Genomic DNA, 8,597 nt, shown 5'->3' on the forward strand with positions numbered 1-8,597 from the left:
TCTGTTTATTATTATATTGTACTCGATTGTCTCTATTTGTTGCCGAACTGTATTTTCTAAGCGGTTAGTACAGTGCTCTGCACCCAGTAAATGCTCAATAAATACGATTGAATGAATGAAATGAATGCTTAATCCCCTCTCAGGGTGGCATCTGGAGAGTTTCCAGTCCTCTACCAGTCTCGACTAAGGGAGGGAGAGTCAAGCAGAGGCCTGTCCAGTCACATTCCTAGCTTGGCCAGTGGCTAGCGAGGGGAAGGCCATCGGCTACAAGTCAAAACTCCTCCGTGCCGGGCAGCGACGGCCCGGGAGAGAGTCGAGGGTGGAGACTCAAGTTGACTGGGCAGAAGAAGGCGATGGTCAACCACTTCCAGATTTTTAAAGAAAACTCTCTGAATCCACTACTGGTCACACAGCAGACGAGTGGTGGAGCTGGGATTAGAACCTATGACCTTCTAACTCCCAGGCCCGTGCTCTATCCACTACACTATGCTTTGATTTTTAAAGATTTTTAAAGAAAACCCTCTGAATCCACTACCGGAACGATGGCAGATGGAGGTGGGGCGTTCTGGGAGAGATGTGTCCATGGAGATGTGACGACGCGACAGCGTAAGAGAATGCAAGGGCTTAGTACAGTGCTTTGCATGCGGTAAGTGCTCAATAAATATGATTGAATGAAGGAATGCCTAACAATAATAATAACATAGAGTAGTATTTTTAAGCACTTACCGTTATTGTTATTATTATACCTAGGTTTGTGAGCCGTCTCCGATGAGAGCAGACTCTGAACAGGAAGCCGGGGTCAGAGTGAAGAAGCTGCTCAGAATTTCATTGTGCTCTGCACACAGTAAGCGCTTAATAAATACGATTGAATGAATTGCACTTGGTCTGTGTTACACAATGCATTTCCCACCACATACGTACACTCCACACAAAACTTGCAGCTTCCAGGCTAATCGATTCATCAGTGGTATTTACTGAGCGCTTACTGGGTGCAGAGCACTGTATTAAATGCTTGGGAGAGGATGATACAACAGACTTGGTAGACATGGGATCTCTACCACAAGGAGCTTGTAGTCTAGAGGAGACAGGCATGGAAATAAAGGAGGCACAAGGTCCATCCTGTCCATAAAGTAATAGTAATAATAATTCTGGTATTTGTTAAGGACTAAAGTAGTAATAAGTGAGTGGCCATGGAACCTAAAAAGAAACTAATGGGGTTCAAATTTCTTCCTGCCTAAAAGTAAAATGGCTTGTAGCTTTAGTAATTGATCATCACCGATTGTATTTACTGAGTGCTTACCTGGGTGTATCAAGTGCTTGGGACAGTACAATAAAACCCAGTTGAGAAGTGTAGAGCACGGAATGGTTATAATATTGTCAAGCATCTCTTCTTATTAAAGCTTTCACTAGATAAATTTGGGTAAGCCTGTAAACTCGACTAGACTGTAAGCCCGTCAATGGGCAGGGACTGTCTCTATCTGTTGCCGATTTGTACATTCCACGTGCTTCGTACAGTGCTCTGCACATAGTAAGCGCTCAGTGAATACTATTGAATGAATGAATGAACTCATTGTGGGCAGGGAATGTGACTGTTATTGCTGAGTTGTACTCTCCCAAGAGCTTAGTACAGTGCTCTGCACACAGTAAACGCTCAATAAGTACAATTAAATGAATGAGCCAAGATATTACGCAAAAGTTGAGGTGGTAACAGCAGAGCCAGAACCCAAGGGAAAAATTGACCTGCCTTTCTGATGTCAACTCCATAGAGAGGACATTTTTGGGAGGGAGATATTTTATTTTTTTAACGGGACCGATTAGGCACTTACTATGTGCCGGGCACTGTACTAAGTGCTGGGATAGATACGTGCTAATCAGGTCCCACATGGCATTCACAGCTTTAATCCTTATTTTAGAGATGAGGAAATTGAAGCACAGAGAAGTTAATTAACTCGCCCAAGGCCACACAGCAGGCAAGTGGCAGAGCGAAGATCAGAAAACAGGTCCTCTAACTCCCAGACCCATACTCTTTCCATTAGGCCTCACTTCTTCCCAATTATTTCTGGTAATTCAGTGGATTTTCACCATTTCCATCGATGAATGATTCAGTCTCCGTATCTGAAACAAACAGCAGACCAATGTTGGATTGGTGTCACAGTGAATTCGTTTTATATTTTGGTCAGATGGTTTTGAAATCCATCATTTAGTGTCACCCTATTAGCACTTTAGCGTTTCCTTTGTTAGTGGGATTGCTCATTTATCAATTCATTCCCTTCCCAATTACTCATCTATAGATCACTCTCCTTTCCATTAGGATTTTAGAGAGTCTAAATAGAATTGACCACAAGGAAGAGATTTTTTCTTTCTTTACTGCTTCAGTGGAAATTCTGTTTATCACGAGAAGCAATGTAACCTAGTGGATAGAGCTTGGGGTTGGGAGTCAGAAGCACCTGGGTTTGAATCCTAGTTTTCCCCTTTGTCTGCTGGGTGGCAAATCGCTTCACGTCTCTGGGCCTCAGTTATCTCCTCCCTAAAATGGGGGATTTAAGACCGGGAGCCCCACCTGGGATATGGACTGCGTTCAACCTGATTAGCTTGGATCTACCCCAGGGCTTAGTACAGTGCCTGCTGCAAAGTAAGTGCTTAATACCATAAAAAAAAATTACGCTGCTTCTGCAGTTTCTGATTTTCCCAACCCTGACCCCCGAGGTCAGGTGGATTCAGGGAAATGCATAAAACTTTTAATTTTGTTCTGTTTTCCTTGTGATATTTTTATTCAGCCAACCCCGTATTCCTCAGTGTCAGGGTCCTCGTTAGGTAATACACCATCTAAGGACTTGATTCAAAATCCTCAGAAAATGAAGTCGAGCTAGAAAGCCTTAGGAGACAAGACTATCAGCTTCAAACTCCATCGAGCCTCAGACTCTGAAATAATTCTCCTCCTGCCCTGACTTTATTTCCCCACCGACCTCTCTCCCAAGTCCTGCCTTTGGCCTGAAATGCCCTCCCTCTTCATATCCGACAGACAATTCATTCAGTCGTATTTCCTGAGCACTTACTGTGTTCAGAGCACTGGATTAAGCACTGCGGAGAGTACGATATAACGGTAAACGGACGCTTTCCCTGCCCGCAGTGAGCTTACAGTCTTAGAGGGAGGGAGATGGACATTAATATAAATAAATTACAAATGCACTGAGCACTGTACCAAGTGCTTAGCACTGTACTAAGTCCTTGTCTGCTGGGTGACCGTGAGCAAGTCACTTTACTTCTCTGGGCCTGGGTTTGCTGATCTGTAAAGTGGGGATTATTATTATTATTATTATTATTATTATTAATCATATTTACTGAGCGCTTACTGTGTGCAAAGCACTGTACTAAGTCCTTAGGAGACTACTGAGATGGTGATCCCCATGTGGGATAGGGACTGTGTTTAACCCGATTTGCTTGGGGATTGAGGCACATAGTAAGCACCTAACATGTGCCATTATTATTATAATTAATTTGCTTTTTCCTCTGCGCCCAATTTATCTCATCGGTAAATAGGGATTAATAATAATAATAGTAATAATGTTGGTATTTGTTAAGCGCTTACTATGTGCAGAGCACTGTTCTAAGCGCTGGTGTAGATACAGGGTAATCAGGCTGTCCCACCTGAGGCTCACCGTCTTCACCCCCATTTTACAGATGAGGTAACTGAGGCACAGAGAAGTGAAGTGACTGGCCCACAGTCACACAGCTGCCAAGTGGCAGAGCCGGGATTCGAACCCATGACCTCTGTCTCCCAAGCCCGGGCTCTTGCCACTGAGCCACGCTGTGAGAAAATGGGGATTAAGACTGTGACCCCCACGTGGGACAACCCGATTACCTTCTATCCGCCCCAGTGCTTAGAACAGTGCTATGCCCATAGCTAAGTGCTAAACAAATGCCATCATTATTATTATTATTACTGTTATTGAAGCAGCGTGGCTCCAGTGGAAAGAGCAGGGGCTTGGGAGTCAGAGGTCATGGGTTCTAATCCTGTCAGCTGTGTGACTGTGGGCAAGTCACTTCACTTCTCTGGGCCTCAGTTCCCTCATCTGTAAAATGGGGATTAAGACTGTGAGCCCCACGTGGGATAACCTCATGACCTTGTATCCCCCCTCAGCGCTTAGAACAGTGCTTTGCACATAGTAAGCGCTTAACAAATACCATCATTATTATCATTATTATTATTACCGCCACCTCGTGGCAACCTGTGGCATTGTCGCCGGCCCCCTTCCCAGCTGAGCGGCCGCCGCAACTCTAACACCCACGTGCTGCACTAGAGCAGCGTCGCCGTCCGAAGAGCCTGGGCCTGTGAGTCAGAGGGACCTGGGTTCTAATCCCGCCTCCACCAATTGCTTGCTGTGCGACCTTGGCCATGTCCCCGGGCCTCAGCGGGAAAATGGGGGTTGAGACTGTGAACCCCATGTGGATTTCAAAGCAACCCCGTTTGCTTGTAATAATAATAATGGTATTTGTTAAGGGCTTACTATGTGCAAAGCCCTGTTCTGAGCGCTGGCGGGGGGGGATACAAGGTGCCCCAGGTGGAGCTTGTAGTCACCCCAGTACGGTGTCTGGCACACAGTAAGCGCTTAACAAACACCACCATTTTAATTATTCTCTGCCTCAGTTTCTTCAATTGTAAAATGGGGATTCAATATCTTTTCTCCCTCGGTCAGTCAATCGCGTTTATTGAATGTTTACTGTGTCCATAGCAGTGTACTAAGCGGTTGGGAGAGTACAATAGCTATTTAGACTGTGAACCCCACATGGGACAGGGATGGTGTCCAAACTGATTAGCTTGTATCTACCCCGGAACGTTGTACAGAGCCCGGCACATAGGAAGTTCTTGACGAATACCTTAAAAAATAGAAAGTGTGTATATGTGGGGAATAAAATCCCCGGAGCATGGGCAGGCTGATAAAGAACAGGGCTGTCCTGGCCCTGTTTGAAATCTGGTGGGAACTTGCTTGCTTACCCTGTCGTACTCTCCCAAGTGCCTAATACAGTGCTCTGCCCATTCTCTCATCTTATGCCCTTGAGTCTTCTCCAACCCATAGCGAGTCCATGGACGGATCTCTCCCACAACACCCCACCTCCCTCTGCAATCATTCTAGTAGTGGATCCAGAGAGTTTCTTGGTAAAAATCCGGAAGCGGTTTAACACTGTCGCCTTTTGCACAGTAAACTCGAGTCTCCACCCTCGACTCTCTCCCATGCCGCTGCTGTCCAGCACAGGGAAGTTTTGACTCGTAGCAGATGGCCTTCCACTCTCTAGCCACTGTCCGAGCTAGGAATGGAATGGACAGGCCTCTGTTTGACTCTTCCTCCCGTACCCGAGAATGGTAGAGGACTGGAAACTGTCCAGATGCCATCCTGAGAGATTCAATCTCTGGAGTAGAAATGAGCAAATCAGTCTGGACACGGTCCCTGTCCCACAGGGGGTTCACGGTCTTAATCCCCATTTTACAGGTGAGGTGATTGAGGTGTCGAGAAGTGAAATGACTTGCCCTAGGTCACACAGCAGACATGTGGCAGAGCGGGGATTAGAACCCAGGTCCTTCTGACTCCCAGGCCAGAGCTCATTAGCCTCTGCTTGTTTCCAGGTGAGCAGCCTCACCTGCAGCTGCTGGGAACAGGCCAAGGATCAGATGCACAGGTTGCCACTTGCCCTGGGCTAGATGTGCTCATTGGCCCAGGAAGCCCTTTCCGAGCTGACTTGGGGGAGGGGAGGACATCCCTCCCTCGCCCCCACCCCTGCTGCTTCCTCTTCAGCCCATCTCGGATCACTCTGGCTGGGATTTCAGGACCACTTCCAGGTATTTGCTGCCTTTAACTTGGGTCTTGAGAGATCTAACCCCCTGAGAGGACAGGAGGAGGGAGGGAGGGAGGGAGGGAGGGAAAGAGGGAGAGAGAAGAAAGAGGGAGGGAAAGAGGGAAAGAGAAGAAAGAGAGAGTGAAGGAGAGAGGAAGAAAGAGAGAGTGAAGGAGAGAGAGAGGAGAGAGAGAAATAGAGACAAGGGAGAAAAAGAGACAGAGGAGAAAGAGTGTGTGTGAGAGACAGAGAATGAGGACACAAACCACTGTCCCTGAGCCACTGGGAATCTCCATCAATGGAATTTATTGAGCACTATCTTTTTTATGGTACTTGTTAAGCACTTATTAGGTGCCAGGCATTGTGCTAAGCATTTGAGTGGATACAAGCTAATCAGATTGGACACAGTCCCACATGGGGCTCTCCGGCTCAATCTTATTTTACAAATGAGGTAACTGAGGCCCAGGGAAGTGAAGTGACTTGCCCGAGGTCCTACAGTAGACCAGTGGCAGGGCTGGGATTAGAACCCATGGCCTTCTGACTCCCAGCCCTATCCTTTACCCACTACGCCACGCTGCTTCTCAGATCAAACATTTGTTTGAAAAGAGCTGCTTTCTTGACGGCTTTCTCGGATAACTCAGTCAATTCAGTCACCTGGCTCTGAGGCCAGATGGATTGGAGCTCGGTAGTCAGAGATCTCTGCAAAGTCACCCGAAAGCAAAATATTGTTTGTTTTATGGAGCTTAAGTGCTTACTGTGGTCAAACTCTGTTTTCCTACTACTAACGATGATAGTCTTTAAGTCCTTATTATATGTCAAGAACTGATCTAAGCATTGGGATAGATCCAAGGTAATCATGTTGGACCCAGTCCCTGTCCCACATGAGCTCACGGATTTAATCCCCATTTTATAGATGAGGGAACTGAGGCACAGAGAAGTGAAATGACTTGCCCAACGTCACCCAGCGGACATGTGTCAGAGACTGAAGTAGAACCCAGATCCTTCTGACTCTCAGGCCCACGTTCTATCTACCAGACCTTGCTGCTTCTGGGTTAGGTACAAGTTAATCAGGTCAGACCCACTCCCTGTCGCACAAGGAGCTCACAGGCTAAGTAGGAGGGAGAACAGGTATCGGATTCTTACAGTCGAAGAGCCTGGGGCCCAGAGAAGTTAAGTGCTTGCTCAAGGACACACAGCAGGCAATTGGCAGAGCATTTGACAGAGCCTGGATTTAGAACCCAGGTCCTCTGAATCCCAGGCGTGGCTCAGTGGAAAAGAGCCTGGGCTTCGGAGTCAGAGGTCATGAGTTCGACTCCCAGCTCTGCCACTTGTCAGCTGTGTGACTGTGGGCAAGTCACTTCACTTCTCTGTGCCTCAGTTATCTCATCTGTAAAATGGGGAATTAACTGTGAGCCTCACGTGGGACAACCTGATTACCCTGTATCTCCCCCAGCGCTTAGAACAGTGCTCTGCACATAGTAAGCGCTCAACAAATACCACCATTATTATGCTTCAGGCTAGCGGGGCTGTCCATGATGATCTCTCTGTCCATGCAACTGAAGAGTTCATCCATGGCGTAGGGGATCGAGAACGGGCCTGGGAGTCAGAAGGTCATGGGTTCTAATCCCAGCTCTGCCACTTGTCTGCCGTGTGACCTGGGTCAAGGCATTTCACTTCTCTGTGCCTCAGTTACGTCACCTGTAAAATGGAGGTCGAGACTGTGAGCCTCACGTGCGTCCAGCCGATTTGCTTGTATCCACCCCAGTGCTTAGTACAATGCCTGGCACATAGTAAGTGCTTAACAGATATCATTATTATTATTAGCCAGTTCTGGACTTCCAGCGTAGCCCAGCCCTATTTCCTCTGGTCCAAGGAAGCAGGGGTGTGCGACTGGATCCTCTCACAGCCAGTCGCTCCCGATAACCGCCTCCATGACCTTGCCTTGCCTTGTCTGCTCTCTTCCCAGCCAGCAGACGGTTTCCGCCTCTCCTCTGTCCGAATCGCTTTGCTGGGGTCCGTTTCTGAAAACCGAGACAGACGCGAGGGCCGAAATAAGCGGGGCGTGTTGTGTTTGGCCGTGGAGGCCCCTTCTTCGGGAAGTTTCCGATAAATACTTTCGGAGAGGCGTGATTTGGTCCGCCTGATGTCATGGCCGGTGGCTCTGGCCCTGCCTGGCTGGGTGGTCTTGGACGAGAGATCAAGCCGAGCTTCCTTCTCCGTAAAATTTAGAATGCTGAAATGATGCTGTTCATCGCAATGTATGGTTTCCATCAGATGTGGAGCCTGACTCCCCTGGGATGTTCCAAAAGGAAGAGGATTTTGTACCTCTGAGCTCCCCTTTCCCCCACCCCATGGTCTGGGAATAATAATAATTGCGGTATTTGTTAAGCGCTTACTATGTGCCAGGCACTGTACTCAGCACTGGGGTGGATACAAGTAAATCGGGTAGGACACAGTCCCTGTCCCCCATGGGGCTCACAGTCTCAGTCTCCATATTATAGATGATGGAACTGAGGTCCAGAGAAGTGAAGCGACTTGCCCAAGGTCACACAGCAGACAAGTGGTGGCGCTGGGATTAGAACCCGTGACCTTCTGACTCCCAGGCCCGGGCTCTATCCGCTATGCCATGCTGCAGAGCCATCTTTTCCCAAGGCAATGGAGTCAATCCTGTAGCAATTAGTGAGTCCTCTGTTGTGTAGAGAGCTCTGTAATGAGCACCTATGGGCAGAGCATTGGAGCATCTCGAGTCCAGAGCACACTACTGG

General features: G+C 47.8%; 1 long non-coding RNA gene across 1 annotated transcript; it reads left to right on the forward strand.

Moving 5' to 3' along the window:
- The first annotated feature begins 526 nt into the window (after positions 1-526).
- LOC120638268 lies at positions 527-874 on the forward strand. The gene is made up of 2 exons (XR_005659837.1): positions 527-646; positions 751-874. It is a non-coding gene; the product is annotated as an uncharacterized LOC120638268 (long non-coding RNA).
- The last annotated feature ends 7,723 nt before the right edge of the window (positions 875-8,597 follow it).

The sequence above is a fragment of the Ornithorhynchus anatinus genome, chromosome 1 (genome assembly GCF_004115215.2).
Source record: "Ornithorhynchus anatinus isolate Pmale09 chromosome 1, mOrnAna1.pri.v4, whole genome shotgun sequence".
Taxonomy (NCBI): Eukaryota; Metazoa; Chordata; class Mammalia; order Monotremata; family Ornithorhynchidae; genus Ornithorhynchus; species Ornithorhynchus anatinus.